The sequence below is a fragment of the Rattus norvegicus genome, chromosome 3 (assembly GCF_036323735.1).
Source record: "Rattus norvegicus strain BN/NHsdMcwi chromosome 3, GRCr8, whole genome shotgun sequence".
Classification (NCBI taxonomy): domain Eukaryota; kingdom Metazoa; phylum Chordata; class Mammalia; order Rodentia; family Muridae; genus Rattus; species Rattus norvegicus.
In genome coordinates, this window is record NC_086021.1 from 147,133,008 (window position 1) to 147,156,996 (window position 23,989).

Consider the following 23,989-nt stretch of genomic DNA (forward strand, 5'->3'; position numbering starts at 1 on the left):
TGCAAATGTACAGCCTAAATGCACAAAGATGTTGCCTACAAAAAGAGTGCCATCTATAATGGCTACCACTTTAAACAAGCAGTAGCATGCCAAAGGGTAATTTTTATTATGCAAAAGGGTGTAGATACTTATGATGCCCCTTGACAGTGAAGGACCCTGATACATCAAATAACATCATCCATGAGCTTTATCCCATGGCCTGATGACAAATCATGATCTACCCTAAATGTCCTGAGTAAAAATCAACACAGCAAAGAGATCCCTGGGAAATGTATATGGATATTGAAGGGAAAAATAAAATGTTTCAAGGAAAAGCAAGAACACATTCTGCTATATGCTGAAAGATGCCTAAGTTTCTAACTCAGATGTGTCATTTGGAATCTGGCTCACCTTTTCTTTTGGTTCTCTCTTCTGAATAAGCATCATTTGGGAAGCAAACTCCCTCAGTGAGTAGCTGTGAATGTGTCCATCGGCATGGCCAGGTTTGTGCCCAAGTTGTTCTGCTCACTGTAGCAAAGGAACAAACTTATTGCTCATAATTCAAGCAAAGGTACTTGACATTCACTTTGGTAAATTCGACTAGACCAAATATTCAGTTCTAGAGTGATTATTGGTCAGATTGCCTAGGTCTGATTACATGATATAGGAATCACAAAAATGTGACTGCCACTCAAAAATAAAACAACCAGCCAACAAAACCAACCAGATGTTCTTAATTAAATGAGAAATGCAACTGCAGGAGAGGGCCAGCACTTTGCTGTTTCCAGCACCTATGATTCCTTGAGATCTGACTTCAGGGCAGTGCTAGAATCTAGGCATTATTTCATGATGGATGGTGCTGCTCCTTGCTATGAGTGTTAAAACAGAAAACAAGCAAGTCACATAGTATAGACTCCGTAGTAAGGTGCCATGGCTGCCTTAAACATCTAGATTTGTACTAGGAACTTCAAGAGTATCTAGGCTTTCAATGTGGGGATCCCAAATGGAAGTAAGAGCTATGATTCGGATATGTGTCCCATTTTAGGGTGTAGAAAGTGAAATACTGGAGGATTGAAACCACATTGCAAAGGGTACCTGTGATTGTAAACTTGTGTAAGTGAGTTTTAAGAACATAAGTTTTGCTCCCCCAAATGCTGAGGGTTTACCATACTGCACGGGAGATAAACATCATGTTTTTATTACAGTTTAGATGAAAAAAATTAACAGCTAAATTTTTGCATCTAAACTACCATTAGCCAAGTATCAGAGGACTTCTAAAATAAAAACATAATTATTAGATAAAATAGGGAGGTACTAGAGGCGCTGGATAAAAGTCAGTTTGCAGGTCCCTGCACTTCCTTAAATATCTAACAGTTTGAAATATGATTCGGCATTAAACTAGACAGCCAATTGATATGAGTTGTACCTAATTATATTCTCTCCAAATACTGTGCGTGTATGTGTGTATGTGTGTGTGTGTGTGTTGTTGTTGTTGTTGTTGTTTTAATATTAAAAGTTACAAGGGGACTTGTAAGATGACTCAGTGAGTAAAAGCTTTGCAGTACAATCCTGACCACGTGAGTTTGATTCTCATAAACTACATAAGAAGCCAAATACAGGGTAGGCAGCTGAAACCCCAACACTCACATAGTGAGATGAAAAATGGTCACAAAGAATCATCCAAAAGCTACTAGGTCAGCTATCCTCACATGCAACACATTAAAAACAAGAAAGACCCTTCCTCAACAAGGTAGAGGGTGAGAACAAGCAACGAAAAGAAATATGTCCTCTGGCCTACACACACACACACCACACACACACACACACACACACACACACACACACATAAACATACACACACATACACACACCACACACACACACCACACACACACATATACACACACACATACACATACACACACACCACACACACACTACACACACATATACACACACATACATATACACACACATACACATACACACACATACACACACACACACACACACACACACACACACATACCACCATCATCACCATCATTATCACCATCATCATCCCCACCATTATTATTATTTAAAGATGAAAATAACTAAGGACATCATGGAGAGAAAAGAAAGAAACAAAGAAAAAGAGACAGACTTGGGAAAGGAAGGACAGCAAGGAAGGATGGGAGAAAAGAACAAGGGATTAGACCAGTAAGGGACCCATGAGGAGGCAGGGACAGAGAGAGTGGAAACATTATTTTAAAAGTCAAATGGGGTTCAAAACCTTTCCTTGAATCAATTTCCCACCAAGGCCACCTGCAGACAGTCCTTACACTTGTGAAGTAGGATGTCACTCTGAGTTTAAGCACAGCGCTCACAGTTCTGACAGCAATCTACAGCACATTTAGAACCATTCCTAAAGGTGACAGTGGGAAAATACGTTTCAAACCATAATGTGAGAGTGGGTAGTGTTGTGGATCCATGGGATGCCTGGCCTGCTGTGCAAGGATGCTCTCACAGTGTCAACACTGCTTTCAGCTCTCATACCGACTGAGCTGGCTATTGTCCTATCAAAAGGAACTATCCACCTGTCTCAGGATATAGACCCATCTGCTCCAGAAGGCATTGGACAGCAGCCGGTTTCTTTCTTAGCAATGAGGGAAAGCTATTTCCTAGGAACATCTCTTTCTTTCAAAATAGCACATTCCCAAAATATTTATTTCATAATGGATGGTGCCTTCTTCCATCACTCAATGGATATGTGTGTGTGTGTGTGTGTGTCTGTGTCTGTGTCTGTGTCTATGTATCTGTATATGTGTGTATATGTGTCTGTATGCATGCATGCACATACTTGTGTATATGGGTAAGCTAAATAAATACACTCGTTCCATTTTGATCCTCTGGTCTTGCCCTTTCATTTCATTTGAAAAAGATTAGGTCTATTTGTTTACCAATAGAACAAGACAACAAAGGAGAGTTACTACATAAAATGTTTACACCTAGAAAATTAATAAAATTTCTCTGTCTTAAAAATCTTTGTTAAACTGGATTCCTTAGAGGAATAGAAGTGATAGGTTAATATTTATTAGATCAGCTTCTACAACAAGATCTGAAGAATTCAACAATGTCCACCTGCATGCAGGAGAAGCAGAGAATCCCATAACTGTGCAGTCTGTAAAGCTAGATGTCCCAGCAGTCCCAATCCAGTACCCAAAGCCAAGAGAAGCGGTTGTGTTGAGCATACGGTGGGAGGCTGAAAGAGCTGTGGCATGATTTCATGGTGTGACAGATGCATCCATTCAGAAAGAAGCTGCAAAAGTAAGAAAGATGATGAAACATCTTCTCTTCTTCAGATCTCTTTTCAGTTGGACTGCACTTAGGGTTCACTCTGAGTTTTCCTTTCTCAGCTAATCCTATCTGGAAACAGCCTCATAAACACAGCCAGAGGTATATTTCCTACGTGATTCTAAATCCACTGAGCTGCCAATCGATACTGATGTTCACTAAATCAGTACTAAAATATGCCCCATTATAACTTCTTGGATGTGTTCTTATGAATGTGTGTTTAAATACAGATGTTGCTTCTGCCATTCTTGGTAGGTTAATATTTTAATCCATCCATAGGCTAGTGATGTAGAAAGAGGCAGTTTGGGTGAAAACACTAAATATTTTTGTCATGTTCACAACCAGTAAAAAGATGGTTAACCAATTTAAGAAGACATTTTTCTTCTCCAAAAAAAAAAAAAAAACAGTATTTGTTTTCATACACAAAGCAATTATAACCAAAGGTAGCCATCTTGGACTCATGGGGAAGTGTCCAAAATAATACTCCCTAAAAGCTGTTTAACATTCTAACAGACATTCCATTTTTAGGTATCCAAAGGGATGACAGAAGATAGTTAGTGGTACATTATTTTACAGAGAGGAAAAGCTATCAAAATGTTCCTGACGGTAGCAACAATAAAACCCTAATGAAGCGGAGGAGCAGATGGAAATTGAAAAGCCTGTGCAGTGTCAAAGCCCAAAACATGGGGATTTGTTAAATTACAGGGTTCCTTCCCCTGAGACAAGAGCTGCAGTTTGCTGATAACTCAACAACTGGGATTATTACTGTAACACAGCAACACCATTTTCCTCCCAAAACCCGCATGAACTAATTAATTACATAGCTTTGGTTATTAAGTTAGAACCAAGCTTTGCTGTCCAATTTCCAAACACTGAACTTCATAAACTGTCAGAAGAACATATTTTTCCTAACTGTGTACAGACTATTTTGAATAGCTACAAAGACTACTATCAATAGCCATAAGACAAATTTCTTAAGGAAAACCTGCATTCTATTTTGACCATTTCAAAGAATTCTTTTTTTTCCCCGAGGCCTTTTTTTTTTAAATCCTGGATCTAGTGACTTACTTAGTGAATGACAATCTATCATGTTGCATGGCCACTCTAAACATGATGTAAGCATCAGGAGGCAGAGTGACGCCTGAAAAGGGTTTTTTATAATGGTGCCAGTTGGGCATACCAGGCTAGATGGGTAAAATATAATTTCTTTCATCAACCATATTGTTCTTTCTGCTCTAAACAGAAGTCCCCATATTTTTTGTCAATAAATAAGTAAAATGTCAGAACCCTCTTGAGTGCAAGCAAATGGGAAATAAAGCTCTGTCCATTATAAGAGAAAAGAATTGCCTTTGTTTTGGTGGTTTTCCCCTAGAAGCAGTTAAGTATTAGAAACAAGATTGACCCCTGGAGGCCCAGTGAAAATTGGGAAGGAAACATGGACCCTTAGTCTCCTGCAGTTCTGGAGGCCTTTCCTCTTTCATCATGCCTTGGCATCTTCACCCAACCTCTTCTGCTGCCACAGAAGCAACCCCCTTTCTTACCAGTGGAAGAATGCTCCATGAAGAGGAGCAGGGTTCGAAAGCATGCACATGCTATGGAACATCGAGCAGACAAAGGGCATATCCATGTGCTTTGGGGTGGTTGTACCAGGGTAACCAATGCAACATTGCTAATATGCAAACTGTATGGGACCATTGGAGTCAACAACTGTGGAAGAGCTAAACAATGTACACACATATTTAGATTATTAAATTATTTGTAAAAGGTTATTCAAGACGCAATTATACTAATGGTACTAGAAGAGTTCTAAACCACAGAATTGAATTAAAACAAACAACTAAATAAAATATAGCTATACAATAGCAGTTTGGAGGGTAAAAACTTTCCTAAAAGTAATATTTTTATAAATACAAGCACAGACAAGTAATCTTGAATTGCTTATATTAGATGGCAAGACACCATTATTCTCTAAGACGGAGTGGATGTGTAGGAACTGGGCAGGACAGGGAGATTTAGATAAACCTCATTAGCTAGCAAAGTAACTTGAGAAGAGCCACTCTTCCTTGGATGCCTCTATAATCCAGAGACTAGAAACTTGCCTGGCCGGTGGAGATGCTGTGTGGATTAAATGAGTTAGCAAAAAAAAAAAGCAGTTACCTCACAGCCCCACATGAGATGTTCTAGATGCTCTGTGTTACATCATTGAGTATGCAGGTGCTAGGACGAGTATAGCCAATGATTCATTGACGGTAAGGTGACTTACCAATATCTTAGAGAAGGAAAGCCTAGAGATTCTGGGACAAGGATGGTCTTCATGGACAAGTATTTAAAGTAGAATGAGAACCATTTTAAATCTAAAACTATTCCCTGAAGTTGGTGTATCCTCTTATATTGGAAGGAAATAAACATGAATCCTATGAGGGTTATATATCAGTACAAACTTGACCAATTTGGAATCTCCTAGGAGATTGGTGGCATACTCCTGTGGTTGCTGTGAAAGTGTTCCCAAAAATGATTAACTAAAGGGCAGAAGACACACCCTGAGTATGGAAGAATGAATCCTGGGACCTGGATAGAATAAGGTGGCAGGAGTCAGGGCATTAAGCAGTCTCCTGAGTGCTGCCATTCACCTGTTCCTGTTTTCTCTCCATCATGATGTGATCTCTATGATGAACCCTCTGAAACTAAATACATTTTCACTCCATCAAGTGCTTTTACTCAGATGTTAGGTCCACTAAAAGAGATCCACTGTCTGGTAACTCCGGATCTCTGGTACTTAAGAACACATTGTCCCAGGAGCTAATTAAACCAGGTGGGTAGTATTCGTGTCTGTCAAGTTCAAAATCTGAGAATGAGTTTAAATCTCCCCCTTTGTCAAAAGTAATATGATAGATTAAAAAACCGAACCTAATACTTTGCCACGTGTGACTTTATGGTGGAAAGATGTACTCTGTCACCCTTTAGCTTTGGGTTTGTCTATGTGACTTGTTTGACATCCTGGAATGTGGACCATTGCGATTTGCTCAGAGGTTTCAACGGTACTCATTTCATGCAGTTGGGTTTATTTCCTTTCACATATGTTAATCTGGAAGGAAAACATCCCAGATGCTCACTGCCCCTGCAGAACCAGACAAGTGGAATAGACGTGAACTGGACTTACAGACTCAAGCCAATCCCAACTTAAATCTGCTTAACACCAAATACAAAATTGTCATGAGTGGAAAAACGATGCAGAGGCTCTAACCTACTGGACCATTGCTAGGTTGTGGTCCTCATGATTGTTACACAACACTGCAATGTCTTTGTAGACAGATACACTGGTCATGTATAATCCTTTTTTCCTTCTACACTTCTGAAAGGACAGCTCTTTCCCCACCAGGACTAGAAGCTTTACCTCTACATTTAAACAATATGCAAAGAGTGTCTCCTGCTGTGCTTTCCACAGGCAGCATCACCTCTCACATCAGTCCTGGGGACTGAAGTCTTTCCACAGCCGGCCTTTGCCACCCTCGTCCTCTTACTCCAAAGTCTTCAATGGCTTCTTAGTCTGGAGTGCTTTCACCCTGCTCCAGGTTTAAGCAGTGTCTTCTTTCTCCCTTAAACATCTGTTAAAGTTTGTACTCACTGTGCTGTACCTGGACCATTCTCCTAGCAGACTATTGTTTCTCTAGCCTCTCATTCATGCGTCGAATTTTACTACAACATAAATTCCTCCTCCGTCCTTTCTCTTCTTACAGTACCATCTGCTTAGCACGTACCTCTCCCCTTCCATTGCTGATTGACCGAACACAGCAGATTCTATACTAAGGTCTTGAAAGTCCACCTTCCATTTTCCTAATTTTATAACTACCGTGGTCGTTGCTCCCAGGTAAAGTCTCAAACAGTATGGGCTCTGAGTATTTAACAGTGTTGTCTTGACTATACAAAGAAAGTTAATTAATTCCTGAATCTGTTCCGTGGTACACTACTGCCACCACACAGTTAGGCTTTGAGATTCTCAGAGTACAGTATGGTTTTGTGTCACTCCCATGTCACAGAATGTGTCAGTTAGGGTTCTGCTCCACGCGGTGGCTACCGAGGGACTCATGCTCGACGAAGCTTCAGCACAGCTCTGTATTTACAATTTCACACTGAAAAAAAAATGTAGAAACAGGCAAATGACTCCCAGAACCACACTTTTAACCCTGTATTTTATATGAATCCTATCAAAATATCTACCAATCTAGATAGACAAAATCAATTATCACCTAATAAGTAGCAGGTGAGCATTTTTAATTATAATTCATGAAGTGTTGCTAAAAGGAAAGTGATAAAGGATTGTGATATAGTTATCTAAGGAAACAAAATTTCCTTGAAGTTTGATAGTTTGCCAAAGATGGAGCATATATATATATATATATATATTCATATGAATATATATATGAATTTAAAACTAAGACTTCTTAACATATTCCAAATCTTTTATTTATATGGGATGATTTGCGGGAAAGGAATGTTGTCCTTTTACTGTAATCTTAAACAGTAAAACAAATATATGTTATACAACATTGTAGGAGAGGAGACAAACCAACACAGGGAGACCTGGGAAGAAAGATATCTTCTGAAACCAATTAGTTTTCCAAAGAAAATTTCCTTTGGGTGTGTGAAGAGTACTCAAAACAAGTTCTTTTGAATGACCGAGATCTCACACACTGAGAACCAAGTAACACAAATATACACTAGAGCCTTGTTTTTCATAGTATCTGTGTTCAAAACTCACTGAAACCAATCAATGATCTGAAACTCACAGAACCTTCACAGCCATTCACAGGGATATAAGCAGTAATGGAATTCTGGAATTTCAGAAAGTACAGATTTCTAGCTGATATTAACAAGGGAGTGAGTGTCTGTCTTCCTGTCTCGTGTGCCACACTGTAACTGGGTGGCTTCCTCTCCATTAACCTGGAGCCACCTCTTCCTCATTTTTGCACTTTGGTGTGTTCTTTTGCTTTGCAGTGGCCTTCTGCATAGTGCCAAGCAGCTCCAGGAACACTAACTGTGTCTCATGAGAAAAATGCATGTGTTGGACGGGCTTCATTCACTCACAGGTTACAATGCTGTGAGTTTAATTGCCGTAACTCAACAGCACAGCATGCCCAAAAAGAGAGAAATTTCCACTCCTGATGTGAAGCTGGGGAGAAATACCTGTTTTAAAAGCTATGAGAAGATAATAAGGAAGGCACATTTTTTTCATTTCTAAGATGGCCACTAATTAGAAAATTTTTCTAAAATTGAAAGCCAGGGAAATGTGTTGTCTTCTTATCCAGAACCAGAAAAAAAAATGTCAAATAATTCTCACCTAGTTCCGGCTGATTTGCATGTTTCAAAAAGTGATGTGGCATGAAAAAAATAAATTTTCAGTTTCTGCAGGTTCAAGACATTGCATAAAAATTGTTTTTAAGAATTTGACAAATGCTGTACAGTAAAGGTTTATATGAAAGAGCAGGTTTTCATCTGTGACAAGACAGCTTATCTCATAAGCATAATGCTAAAAGAACTCAATTAACACAAACAGAGCATGGGCCAAGTGTTGCAGAGGGACAAACAAGAACCGCTCCCTGTATTCCCTGAAGGAGCCATGATTCACTATTTGCTAACTCCCTGTTATGAGTGATTTTACAAAACAAATATCTGCTTGGAATAATGAGAATTGTCTTAGTTTGAAGTAGAATGGCCACCATAAGCTCGTGTATGTGAATGTTTGGTCCCTCGATATGGGCACTGTTTGGAAAGATTTAGGAGATGTGACTTTGTTGGAGGAGGATGTTACTGGAGGTGGACTTGAGAGTTTAAAGACTCAGGGCATTTCCAGATGCTTTCTCTACTTTGTTTTTGTTCAAGATATGAGCTCACAGCATTCTGTTCCCGGTAGCATAGGACCACTATGGAATCTCTCCTCCAGAACCTCAAGCCCACATAAACACTGTCTTCTTTAAGTCGCCTTGGTCGTGGTATATTACCAACAGGAAAATAACTCTTTCTTTCTCTGTGTGTGTGTTTGTGCATGCTCTATTTGTATGTGTGTGATTATGTGGGTGTGTGTGTGTACATGAGCATTTGTGCACACATGTGTGTGCCTTTATTATATGTGTGTATCTAGTACTTAAAGAATTCTACAATTTCTAGGTAGGAATCTAGGATATCTGCCATGGTACATATTAGCCAAGTAGCATTTTAATAAAATTTCTTTTTCATCAGTATTAATAGCTCTTCATTTTCAAATGAATTTTTAAAATTCCCATCTTTTTATTGTTTACTTCACTTTTTAATGTTTTGTGTGTCTGGTTTTTACCATAGCTTATTTAAAATGTAAAGTGACTTGGCCCTCATTGTACCCCTCAATTAACTATTATAATTGAGGAAGAAATTATTCAGTGTTCAGAAATAGCTACAAAAAATGTATTCCTTAAAAAGAAATTGGATTTTTCCATATTTTCCAATCAAATTTCTTTTCATATCATGTGTTATGTGTGTTTGCATAAACACATTAAGTCCATCTCCTAGTCTTACAAACCTATTCTCGTTTAAAATGTAAGAATTGGTGCTGCAGAGATGGCTCAGTGGTTTAAACACCTGTTCTTCCAGGTATTTTATGATTTGATTCCCAGTACCCACATGTCTGCTTAAAACCATCTATAAATTCAGGTATATTTTTCCAGCACCCTCATCTGCCGTCTATGGACACTAGGCACATGGTACACAGACAAACATGAGAGCAATACACAAAACATATAAAATAAAATAATCTAAAACCAAACAACTGAAAAGTGTTATTTTTAATTGCCTTTTGATTTAAATTGAAGATTGAAAAGCAACGAAAAAGAAAATGTCTCCTTCACCTACATACAGATTTCTTATCTCCAGGCAACTGTTACTGCAATTTAATTGTCCTACTTGATTGCAAACCATGAGACACGAAGGAAGATGAATCTGTCATGGAGAATTACCATTAAAATTCTTTAAGTATGCTTTCACAAACAAGTCAGGGATGTTATATTCTTGGATAAAAAGGAAACAAGCAGAGAAGGCATCTTTGTGCTGGGAGTCTGAGTGATGCAATCAGAGAGAAATTGCTATAAATGTATAGCTATCCTGACATTTTTAGTAGTGGGAGAATGTCAACCTGCCTTCTGAAATTAGAGCAGGAATTTCATATACATAAATGACTAGCAATACATTCCAGCTTTGTGCTGAGGCTGTAGAGAACAAAGTTCATGATGTAAGATTCTAGAGGACAGGTATCTTGGTGTGAGTGCAGAATGTAGCCACAGAGCAGAATTCAGAGTGCTTCATTTGCATTACTTCAGTACTTTTCCAGTGCTTACCTTCCAACTGTGGGCATTTGCTTCTAAGATTTGCAGAGCTCACTGTATATACTTCTGACCAGGTATACTGCACAATGGACATCACCCTCTTCCAACTTATCTCCATAAATGAATGTGCTCTGTGCCCACTGGCTTTTGTAGCCAGTCCCTGGGATGTACTCCATTCTGGTCCCAACATCTCTCAGTGTCACTGGGATATACATCCTCAGGTTTAATTCTTCCACACTTCATTGGCCACTTTCTTCATTTATATTCTTTCCTTTCCCTCTTCCCAGTACTTCCAGACATGGCCTGCCAAATATTGCCCTCATTTTTCTATCCTTGACTCTACTTCTGAATAAATCCAAATTAGGAAGACAGGTTTTCTACGCTCTAAATGATTTATACTATTATTATACTAAAGTCAGGCATCCCAGTAGTTACAAATAAAGAAATGAAAACATCACACTGTTTAGTTTACACCTGGCAGTGTAGTGTCCTCTTACAGGAAATATGTGTGTGTAGGGTGGTATGCTATATGTGGTAAGCATGCACATGTGTTCTCGTGTGTGTTCATACATGGAAACTCACAGTTGATTTCCTTTAACAGTCTCCAAATTTATTATTGAAGCAGCATCTCTCACTCAAACTAGGAGCTCACCAATAGGTGAATTTTCTAGCCAGATTGGTGTGAGAATTCTTTGACTGCTCCTTCACAAGATAGCCAGGTGAGCCACCATGATTACTGACATTTACATAGATTTGTGAATACAAACTCTGCCCATTCTCTTCTAGAAAGTGCTTGATAGCAAAGATCTCATTGGCTTCAAAATGGTGATTTTTTTTTAATATTGAGGATTAAGTCAACATCTTAACTGAACACAATTTTTCATATAGTATACATTCTGATCAAAACTTCCCCTTTCCCCAATGCCTCCTCAACCACATCTTTCTATCCTTTATTTTTCTCTATCTTAAGAAAACAAACAAGCAAGCAAACATGAACTATAAAATAATGCAATAAGGTTGAAAACCATTAAGTAGAGAACAACTACCTACCCTCTTATTAAGCAGTTTCAATCTTGTGTGGATACTCAATAGAATTACATACTTGGAATGCTAAACATGTCTAGGAGGCCACAAAAACTCCATTAATTAATATCACCAAAGGAGAAGGCTCAAGTGCTTATAATGAGAGAGATAAATTTCCAAGGAAATTGAGTCACTCCTACTTGCCACAGCAGAGTATTTAAATACTACATTAAATAAAAGAATATAGTACCAACTCTATTCCCTGTAGTACTTCATTGACAAAGACATCATAAGCAGTAAAAATTAATATACATTTAAGTCAAAGAATAATTATATTTTTCTTTTTTTATTTTATTTTCTTGGATATTTTATGTATTTACATGTCAAATGTTATCTCCTTTCACCCCTCTCCCACACTCACTCCCACACTCCCCTGCCTCTCTGCGGATGCTCCCACTCCCACCCACCCACTCCAAACTCAATGCCCTGGCAGTCCCCTACATTGGGGAAACAAGCCTTCATGGGACCAAGGGCTTTGCCTCCTATTGATGCTGCACAATGCCATCCTCTGCTATATATGTGGCTGGCATGATGGGTCCCTCCATGTGTAATGATTGGTTGGTGCTTTAGTCTCTGGGAGCTCTGGTGAGGTCTGATTGGTTGATATTGTTGTTCTTCCTTTGGTGTTGCAAATCACTTCAGCCCCTTCAGTCTTTTCTCTACATCCTCTAGTGGATTCCCCTTGTTCAGTCCAACAGTAGCTGCAACAATTCTCATCTGTATCAGTAAGGCTCTGGCAAACACTCTCAGGAAATACTCACATCAGTCTCCTGTCAGCAAACACTTCTTGGCATCAGCAATAGTGACTGGGTTTGGTGACTGCATATGGGATGGATCCCAAGGTGGGGAAGTTTCTGAATGACCTTCTCTTCAGTCCCTGCTCTACGTTTTGTCCCTATATTTCCTCCCATGAGTATTTTGTTCTCCCTTCTAAAGAGGACTGAAGTTATCCACATTTTGGTCTTCCTTCTTCTTGGGCTTCATATAATCTGTGAATTTTTCTTAGGTATTAAAAGCTTTTGGCCTAATATCCATTTATCAGTGAGTGCAGACCACGTGAGTTCTTTTGTGACTCACTCAGAATGATATTTCCTACCTAGTTTTATTGATTTGCCTAAGAATTTCATGTAGTCTTTGATTTTAATAGCTGAGTAGTAAGTAGTCTATTGTGTAAATGAACCACATTTTCTGTATCCATCCCTCTGCTGAAGGGCATATGTCTTCTGGCTATTATAAATAAGACTGCTACAAACATAGTGGAACATGTACCCTTGTTACAGGTTGGAGCATCTTTTGGGTATATGCCCAGGAGTGGTATAGCTGGGTCCTCAGGTAGTACTATGTCCAATTTTCTAAGAAACCACCAGATTTCCAGAGTGGTTGTACAGCTTGCAATTCCACAACCAATGGAGCAGTGTTATTTTTTCTCCAATATCCTCTCCAGCATTTACTGTCACCTGCATTGTGATCTTAGCCATCTGACTGGTATAAGGGGCGATCTCAGGGTTGTTTTGGTTTGCATTTCCCTGATGACTAAGGATGTTAAGTATTTCTTTAGGTGCTTCTCAGCCATTGCTGTTCCTCACTTAATAAAGCTTTGTTTAGCTATGTATATTTTAATAGCATTATTTGATTCTCTAGAGTCTAACTTCTTGGGTTCTTTGTATATATTAGATTTTAGCCCTCTATCAGATGTAGGATTGTTTAAGAACTTTTCCCAATCTGTTGGTTGCCATTATGTCATATTGACAGTCAATTTTTGATCTTAGAGCATAAATCATCGTTATATAGTTCAGGAAAATTTTTCCTGTCCCCACCTGTTTGGGGCTCATCCCCATTTTCTCTTCTAGTAGTTTCAGTGTATCTAGTTTTATGTAGAGATTTGATCCACTTGTACTTGAGCTTTGTACAAGAAAATAAGAATGGGTCAACTTGCATTCTTCTACATGCTAACCTCCAGTTGAACCAGCATCATTTGCTGAAAATACTGTCTTTATTTCCACTGGATGGTTTTACTCCTTTGTCAAAGATCAAGTGACAATAGGTGTGTGGGTTCATTTCTGGGTCTTCAATTTTATTCCATTGATCTACCTGCCTGTCTCTGTACCAATACCATGCAGTTTTTATCACAATTGCTCTGTAATACATCTTGAGGTCAGGGATAGTGATTCCCCCAGAAGTACTTTTATTGTTGAGTATATTTTTCACTATTCTAGTTGTTTTGCTTTTCCAGATGATTTTTTTAAATTGCTATTTCTAATTCTCTGAAGAATTGACTTGGAATTTTGATGGGAATTGCATTGAATCTGTAGATTGCTTTTGGCAAAAATGGCCATTTTTACTATATTAATCCTGTCAATCCATGAGCTTGGGAAATCGTTCCATTTTCTGAGATCTTCTTCAATTTCTTCCTTCAGACACCTGAAATTATTGGTATACAGATCTTTTATTTGCTTGGTTAGAGTCACAGCAAGGTATTTTTTATTATTTGTGGCTATTGTGAAGGGTGTCATTTCCCTAATTTCTTTCTCAACCTATCTATCCTTTGAGTAGAGGAAGGCTATTGATTTGTTTGAGTTAATTTTATATTCAACCACATTGCTGAAGTTGTTTATCAGCTATAGGAGTTCTCTGGTGGAATTTTTGGGGTCACTTAAGTATACTATCATATAATCTACAAATAGTGATATTTTGACTTCTTTCTTTCCAATTTGTATCCATTTGACCTTTTTTTATTTACTAATTGCTCTGGCTAGGACTTCAATAACTATATTGAATAGGTAGGGAGAGAATGGGCAGCCTTTTCTAGTCCCCTATTTTAGTGGGATTGCTTCAAGCTTTTCTCCATTTAGTTTGATGTTGGCTACTATTTTGCCATATATTGCTTTTACTACATTTAGGTATGGGCCTTGATTTCCTGATTTTTCCAAGACTTTTATCATGAAGTGGTGTTGAATTTTGCCAAATGCTTTCTCAGAATCTAATGAAATGATCATGTGATTTATTTCCTTAAGCTTATTTGTATAGTGGATTACATTGATGGATTTCCATATATTGAACCATCCCTGCATCCCTGGGATGACACCTACTTGATCATGGTGAATGATCATTTTGTTATGTTCTTGGATTGGTTTGTGAGAATTTTATTGAGTTTTTTTTTTTTTGCATCATAAATATAATGGGAAATGGGTCTGAAGCTCTCTTTCTTTTAGGGTCTTTGTGTGCTTTAGGTATAAGCATAATTGTGGCTTCAAAGAAGATATTGGGCACTGTTCCCTCTGCTTCTATTTTGTGGAACAGTTTGAAGAGTGTTGATATTAGGTCTTCTTTGAAGGTCTGATGGAATTCTGCACTAAACCCATCTGGTCCTGGGCTCTTTTTGGTTGGGAGACTTTCAATGACTGTTTCTATTTCTTTAGAAGTTACAAGACTGTTTAGATGATTTATCTGATCCTGATTTAACTTTGTTACCTGGTATCTGTCTAGAAAATTATCCATTTCCTCCAAATGTTCTAGTTTTGTTGAGTATAGGCATTTGTAGTAGGATCTGGTTGTTTTTGTTTTGTTTTTTTTAATTTCTTCAGTTTCTGTTGTTACATCCCCCTTTTCATTACTGATTCTGTTAATTTGGACACACTCTCTGTGCCCTCTGGTTAGTCTGGCTAAGGGTTTATCTATCTCGTTGATTTTCTCAAAGAACCAGCTCCGGTTTTGTTGATTCTTTGTATAGTTCTTTTTGTTTCTACTTGGTTGAATTCAGCTCTGAGTTTGATTATTTCCTACCGTCTACTCCTCTTGGGTGAATTTGCTTCTTTTTGTTCTAGAGCTTTCAGATGTGCTGTCAAACTATTAGTGTCAAACTATAGCACTCAGAACTATAGGTTTTCCTCTTAGCACTGCTTTCATTGTATCCCATAAGTTTAGGTGTGTTTCACCTTCATATTCATTCAATTCTAAAAAGTCTTTTTCTTTTTTTATTCCTTCCTTGACCAAGTTGTCACTGAGTAGAGCCTTGTTCAGCTTCCGTGTGTTTGTGGCCTTTCTCTTGTCGTTGTTATTGACGACCAGCCTTAGTCTGTGGTGATCTGATAGGATGCTGGGATTATTTCAATCTCCTTGTATCTATTGAGGCCTGTTTTGTGACCAATTATATGGTCAATTTCTGACAAGGTACCTTGAGGTGCTGAGAAGAAGGTATATTCTTTTGTTTTAGAATGAAATGTTCTACAGTTGTCTGTTGAATCCATTTTGTTCATAACTTCTGCTAGTTTCACTGTGTCTCTGTTTAGTTTCTTTTTCTATGATCTGTCCATTGTTGAGAGTGGGGTATTGAAGTCTTATTCTGTCATGTTCTCTATTCTGTAGCCAGTGCACTGCGTACACTCATTTTAACCTCTGTTGAGAGGAGTGGTAACATTGGTGTTTAAGCCAATATTACTTTAGTATAAGCTAGATCTCTGAGAGAGACTGTATTTGAAGACCTTCCCTCTGTTAGGACTACAAACATGGGCACATGCTCTGTGTGCATATGTGCTTATCTGTTCTGTTATTTTGTACTTGGGATAATTGTACATTGCATCTCACCCTAGCCCTTATATATAGTCTCTACAGGTTTCTCATTCTTTCTTTATATACTTTTAGTTTTAGTTTTTTGAGATTATGCTACAGTTGCATACAAGTTCCTTCCCTTTCCTCCATACAAACCCTCCCATATACAAACTTCCTGCTATCCTTCAAACCCATGCCCTTTTATTCACTAATTGTTATTGCATGCATATATGTATTTGATAATCAATATGAAATAGGAAAATCAGAGCTATTTCTATGGATGGTGTTTGTTTCCATGGAAGCATGAATCTTTAGGCAGACAGTGGTATGTTCAAAGCTTGGTTCGCCTTAGACTACTGAGATTATAGCCCAATGTCTGGAACTATTCAAATCTAAGGTTCCGTGTATAAACAGGAACTTCTATCACCTTATGTGAGACTCAAGTATAAAATATTGTTACCTAGGAATTCAGGTACTTACCAAAGTCCCTTTTTTGCGATAAAACTAACTCTTCACACTCTTTCTAGTATAAAGAATATTCCAAGGTCTATTTTCTCCTTTCATTTCTTCTCAGCTCTTCTCTTTCTCTCTGTTTCTGTCTCTGTCTCTGTATCTGTCTCTGTCTCTCTCTCTCTCGCTCTCTCTCTCTCTCTGTCTCTCTCTCTCTCTCCTTGTTTGCACAAGTTTTTGAAAAATCTTCATGAGACTGGTTTACAGAATGCTAGCAGAGATAACTACTGGCAGAAGCATGCTTTATTAGAAAGAGAGAACTCCCTAGGTTCCCATCTTTGTCACTTACATTGGTCTAAGCCATTGTTCACTTTTGTGCCCATCAGTCCACTCATCATGTGACAGACTCCATTGTACAATCTGCCATTCTTGCTGCCTCGAATGATGATTTTTTTACTTTCCTTCTGCCCTGTCAACTCACCCTTTCCTCTTAGTGTGGATGGAAAACTTATCCTTCCCTCCTTTTGCTTCCATGGCTTATGCATTTCCAACTTAATCTCCTCCTGTTGTGATTCTTTTTGGTATCTTGATTGTTTAACCTACTGTGCCCCTTGGGGAGTACAGGTGTGCAGCAGATGCTAGACTAAATGGAATTAATTTGTGAATGATGGAATATATTTTCATCAAAATCTATCTACAATTGAATGATTTTTTTCTAAAGAATTCTGGCCCTGGCTCTTTGATCAAAGTTACAACTTGTTGACTACCTTATTGGCATGTAATTTACAACTAAAAACATGATAAATAGGTCATAAATGTATGATATGATGAATTTTCACAGACTGAGCTTAATTATGGAGCTGATATCTATATTGTACAGGAAAATCAACCACTTTTTCGTATCTCCTTCCTTCTCATCCCTATAAATAGCAAACACTACTTTGATTTCTAACATAATAAATTTGTCTCTACATTTTGTATGAATGAATTCATATGTATTTTATTCTTTTGTCTGGAGCCATTCATTGAAAATAATGTTTTGATATATAAAAATACGTCTGCTTGTTGTACTGGCTAAAGTTTACATAGATAGATAGATAGATAGATAGATAGATAGATAGATAGATAGATAGATAGATAGATAGACAGAATTCATTATCATCTTTTTTGGGAATAAAAGAGTCTTCACATATCCCCAAAGAGGGGCTCTTAAGAAATCATGATATAAAAAAACAAACAAAAAAAAAAAGAAATCATGATATAAAAAAACAAACAAAAAAAAGAAATCATGATATGAATTTCTATAGATGTCTTTTTGCATATATGTGTTTGACTAGATATTCACTAGATCATAAAGTATCCATATACCCTTAACTTTTATAAACTGTCAGTTTCCAAAGTGGTAAGATCATTTTGCATCTCAGTAATATAGTATAAGAATTACCATTGACCTAAATCCACTGCAGTATTATCGTGAAGTTTGCTTAGCATTTTGTCATTCTGCTCTTATTCTCTGTACTTATTTATTTATGTATTACATTTGGACGAGTGCAGTGCTATGTCTCATTGTGTTGTTAAATTGAATTTTCCAGGTAACTAATGCAGTTGCTTTCCTCCTTCACATGCTTGTCAGACATTTGAGTATTGTGTCACATAAAGTCCCAATTAACTCCTTTGGGAATTGTACAGTCATTTACAGTTAACATTTTATGCAAAACTGTGCAGTATAGGAGAATTGGTTGCATTTTTTACAACTATAGCCAGTGGCCATTAATGCTATCTTGGATTGCCTGTAATATCTCTGAGTAACTTAATTTTGTTCATTAAGTGCATTCCCTATCATTTTTCAATAGACAGAGATTCAGAAAGTTAGTTTTGGTTAACTAAAATTCTCTGATTAGAGCAAATGCCTCTCTCTTTTTCCTCACCTGAAAATGTGAAAATGCTAAAGCTAAGATTGTCCAATTGTAATATTTCATAAAACACTAGCATGCATATCTCTAGATAGGTGAAGAGCAATTTTCCACTGGATTCTTCCAATTCAGACACCAGGAACACTGTGAAAGAAGAGGAAGAAAGACTATAGGACCCAGAAGAGATGGAAAATAGCAGAAGAACGTGACCCACTGAATCAATTACGTAGGGCTCATATGCAGCAAGCCCAGGGCCTGCATGGGTCAGTACCAGGTGCTCTGCATATCTGTTGTTTTAGCTTGGTATTCTTGTGAGACTCCTAACCATGTTAGCAGGTCTAACTCTGACTCTTGCCTGTTCTTCAGACTCTTTTTCTCCTCTTGGGTTGACTTGTCCAGCCTCAGTAAGATTTGATTGTCCTCTGTCTTTTTTTTTTTTTTGGTCAGGTTATTGTTTCTTAGAGAGATGACCTTTTCTGAAGAGGAAACTGCAGGGCAGTGGTTCTTAGGAAGAGGGGAAGTGGAGGGAGGTAGGAGTGAAGGAATTGGAAACTATAATTGGAATGTATTATTTTTGAGGAGACACTAATTTTAATTTAAAAGTTTAAAGGAATAAGAAGAAAAAGGGAATACTATGCAATTGAAATAACTCTCACACACTCTTAAGTTTAGAAAAACAAGATACTTTAACTCCAATGTTATTTTGGTGCAAAGTTTAACAACAGACAAACTCGACCACATCATGTAATGGTTACTCAAATATAATAAAAATGGTTTCATGTATAACTACCTCATCTCAATCCAAAAATGCTATTATTACTATCCCACAGATGAACAATAAGTACGTTTGGTTTTTCCAACACAAATAACCAGGAAGGAGACACCTAGAACTCTGAAATTTAATTTAAAATCCCACCTGCTTTCTAGGTTCCTATTTCCCTCATAGAAAATAAGTAAGCAATGAACCAAATGTCCCGAAACCACCAGTGTTATGTGACTTCAGTCAGACTTTGTAATGTTTTGTGTGCCTTGCTTTCCCCACATATCAAAGATGAAAACCTGAGATTGCAAGCGTGAGCACATTCTCATATACACAAACTGCAAAACATAGTCAATGGCCTCTAGTCTGATGGAATAAGGCTAATACATCTAGTCTGAGCTAATTATTGTAGTCATTGTTCTATGAGAAGTGATACCGATTGTCTCTCATGCTTTCACACACTGTTCCCGGCCAGCCAGCCACCAAAAGAAATAAGAGGACATAATCTAATTTAAAAACTTGGACACTGGGGTCAAATATAGCAAGCTATAGAGGGCCAGTATAGCCAAGTGTAACCGGAAGCAGGATAAAGCACACTTCTTTTCTGCATTAAAAGTGAATATATTTTTTTCTTATTGCATTAACCAGAGAGAGGTTAAGGTGCACAGACTGGGAAATTAAGCTCATTCTCAGCCAATTCTAACTGAAAACAATCTTTGGGACTATCTCATATGTCTTCTGACAGAGGGGCATCCAATGGGGAGATTACGTCTGTTATCAAGAAAAGCAATGAACTTTCCATTTACATTGGACACTTATAATCTGATGAGAGAAAAGATACATTTATCTAGTCTTTTAAAAAGGAAAAGGAAACCCTACAAATCTGTCCATTATACCTGCTGAGAATCTAAAGTGAGGTCAAGACAAAAACAGATTATATTTGATAGTGTTAATAAGAGTTTATTGCAAGCCTGCTTGCCAGCTCTCCCTCTGTAGATTTCTGAACGGCTTTGGAAGCTGGGCTATTCTTAGAGTAATGAGAAAGAGCCTTATCTCACACCATAGGAAATTTAAAGATCCCCATGCCTTTCAAAGTCTTATTGGTGCACTCTAGTATGAAAAAAGCCACGGTGATTATTGTCACAAATATCTGGGCAATGTGTGGATATATGAGGGACTCTGAGATGCAAGGACATGATTTTTCCAGTATAGCATTTGTAACAGCACGCCAAAGAACTGCTGTGTGATTGTGTCTGTTTCCATAATTAAATCGATATTGGAGACATTATTGGAGTTAGTGACCTAGCACTATGTAATACAAGTATTCTATCTATTGTAAATAAGAAGGAATCTAACAGAAAGATATTAAGGGCTCAAAGCATATTAGTGGATTGTTAGAATTTAGTTGGTAAAAGACAAGAGAATGACAGAGTAGGAAGCAAGAGGAATAGCGATAGTCTCCTGCCTGTAAAACTCCAAAACAGGACACTGCCTTTATCATGTACACAGATGTAATATTCCACTGGGTTCATGCTGTACTCATTGTAACATCCTTGGATCCTGGAAGAGATCAGCTAATTGGATAAGTTTGGATCATAGGTAACCTCCTTTCTCCAATAATTAAAACGGTATGGAAGAAAGGGGTGAAATGTGATACTAATCTGCTTTAACAGTGAACATCTGAAATTACTCTTTCAGTAAAACTAAACATGATATTTCACTCAATATTCTACCAAACCTCTATTTTATGCCTAATTCAAATCCTTATATGTTGTTTCTAAAGAAAACTGAAATTTGTAGGAAAATGGATGGAGTTGCAAATAATCCAAACTCAAAAACACCAAACACATATTCTTTGCCAAAAGCAGTTCCTGGCTCCATTACATAAATACGTGGATTATAACAGATGTGTGTATGTTAAATATATGTATTAATAAATGTAATATGAGTAAAATACTATACTGTGAGTTAAATACATGTAAATGTGGGTAAAATTCTATAAAGGAGGTAAAGAGAAGAAAAACATAGATGATACAGTTGGATCAAGCAAAGACAATACATAAGAGAAGAGGGTGGTGATTTAGGTATATGCTGGAGTAGAGGGGAAAGAGAATCTATCAAAACACACTGCTAAGAGAAATGTTATACACAAAGACTTACCAAAGAAAAGAATTACACACCAATTTCCCTTTTGAAAATTGATGCAAAAATACTAAATTAAAAAAAAATTCTCACAAGACAAATCTAAGAACTCATCAAAAACATTACCCACCGTAATCAAGCAGGCTTCATCCCAGGGACTCAGGGATGGGTCTGTCAATGTGATCCACCATAAAAGCAGACTGAAAGAAAAAAACCCAATGATCATCTCATTAGATGCTGAAAAGGCCTTTGACAAAATCTGACACCCCTTCCAGTTAAAATCTTGAGGAAATCATCGACACAAGGCCCTTACCTGAGCACAATAAAGGTAATAAACAGCAAACTAATAATAAACATCATGTTAAATAGTGACAAACTTAAAACAATCCTACTAAATCCAGGGATAAGACAAGGCTGCTCGTTCTCTGTATTTATTCAATATAGTACGTTAAGTTTTAGCTAACAATAAGACAACTAAAGGAGATCAAGAGAATACAAATTGGTGAAAAAAGTCAGAGTATTGCTATTTGCAGATATGGTAGTATACATAAGTGACACACAGACTCTACCAGAGAACTCCTACAGCTGACAAACCCCTCAGCAAAGTGACTGCACACAAAATTAACTCAAATAAAATTGGTAGCCCTCCTTCATACAATTGATAAATGGGCTTAGAAAGAAATTGGAGAGACAACACCCTTCACAATAGCCACAGAAAATATAAAATATCTTGATGTAACTCTAACCAAGCAAGTGAAAGACCCATATGACAATAACCTCAAGTCTTTGGACAAAGAAATTGAAGAATATATCAGAAGATGTAAAGATCTCCCATGTTTATGGATAGGTAGGATTAACATAACAAAAATGGACATCTCAACAAAAGCAATCAATAGATTCAATGCAGTTCCCATGAAAAATCCAACACAGTTCTGTACAGACCTTGAAAGAACAATATTAAACTTCAAATGAAAAAAATTAAAAAAAAAACAGGATAGCTAAAGCAATCCTGTACAATAAAAGAACTTTTACAGGTATCATCATCCCTGACTTCAAGCTATACTGCAGAGCAATCATAATGAAACCACATAGTACTGGCATAAAAGCAGACAAGTTGATCAGTAGATCTAATCAAAGACCTAGAAATAAATCCACACACTGACAGATACCGGATTTTTGACAAAGAAGCCCAAACTATATAATGGAAAAAGAAAGTCAACAAATCATGCTGGTCTAACTGGATGTCTGCATGTAAAAGGATTGAAAGAGATCCATATTTATCACCCTGCATAAAATTCAACTCCAAGTAGATCAAAGACATCCACATAAAACTGGATGGACTATATCTGATAGAAGAGAAAATGGGAAACAACCTTGAACCCACTGACACAGGGGACAATTTCCTGAACAGAGCACTAACAGCTCAGGCACTAAGATTAACAATAAATGGGACCTCACGAAACTGAAAAGCCTCCGTAAGGCAAATGGTACAAAACAATACCCTACAGAATGAGAAAGAATCTTCACCAACCCTAAACCTAAAGAAATGCTAATGTTGAAAATTACAAGAACTCAAGAAATTGGACACCATCAAATTAAATGACCCATTTTTTTAAAAAAAAAAAAATGAGGTACAGAGTTAAACAGATTTGTCAACAAGAATGTCAAATGGCCAAGAAGCACTTTAAGAAAGTAAGTTTCTTAACTTTTCTGTGCCTAAAGTTTCTCCTTTGTAAGTGAAGACAATAACACTAATATATTGTAACAATTTTGAGAGTATGGAATTGGGGAAAGGCCCCATAACTATACCTGAAATGTAACATTTAGGAAATATTCTTCCATCTGATTAACCCCTCACCTCATGGCCCTGTCTCCTTTTTCCTGGGAAAACCCACCCACTCTGTGACAGAACATATTTCTGACCTCTGGAGAGCTAGCCTCACTTTCACCCTGACCCAAAAGAAAAAGGAAATCCCTGAAGCTCTCCTATGTATTTCCCTTCACATTACAGTGTGTTTCATTATTCCTCCTCCTCACTCTAGAGAATACCTATCTTCTAGTTATGGAATTTATTCCTTAAGCCAGTTTGTCTTTATTTTTATTTGATTGTTTATAATATTTTTTCTTAATTTCTGACAATTATAAGTTATTTTCTTAGTGAGAAAATTTAGGAATTATAGTGTTAATGTCATAGTAAGTAATATTAAAATAAATGATGAGCTATGAACTGGTGAATTAAAACAACTAATAATTGGATTGGAGAAATATAAAAATTCTGGATTCAGTGAACCAGCACCAGTCTAATTTAAATGTCTAATTAAAAGTTATTTGGAGGAGCAGCATATACAAAATGCACTGCAGTCATCTATGACTGGGAAGAAGCTTCATAACCAGAAGGAAAATCGGAATCGCATGAAGTAATGGGA

The 23,989-nt window shown here is 37.3% G+C and overlaps 1 long non-coding RNA gene across 1 annotated transcript; it reads right to left on the reverse strand.

Moving 5' to 3' along the window:
• Window positions 1-236: 236 nt before the first annotated feature.
• On the reverse strand, window positions 237-23,989 carry LOC102548210 (uncharacterized). Its single transcript, XR_005502504.2, has 3 exons — window positions 21,694-23,989; window positions 3,103-7,445; window positions 237-507 (listed from the first exon to the last, which is right to left on the reverse strand). It is a non-coding gene; the product is annotated as an uncharacterized LOC102548210 (long non-coding RNA).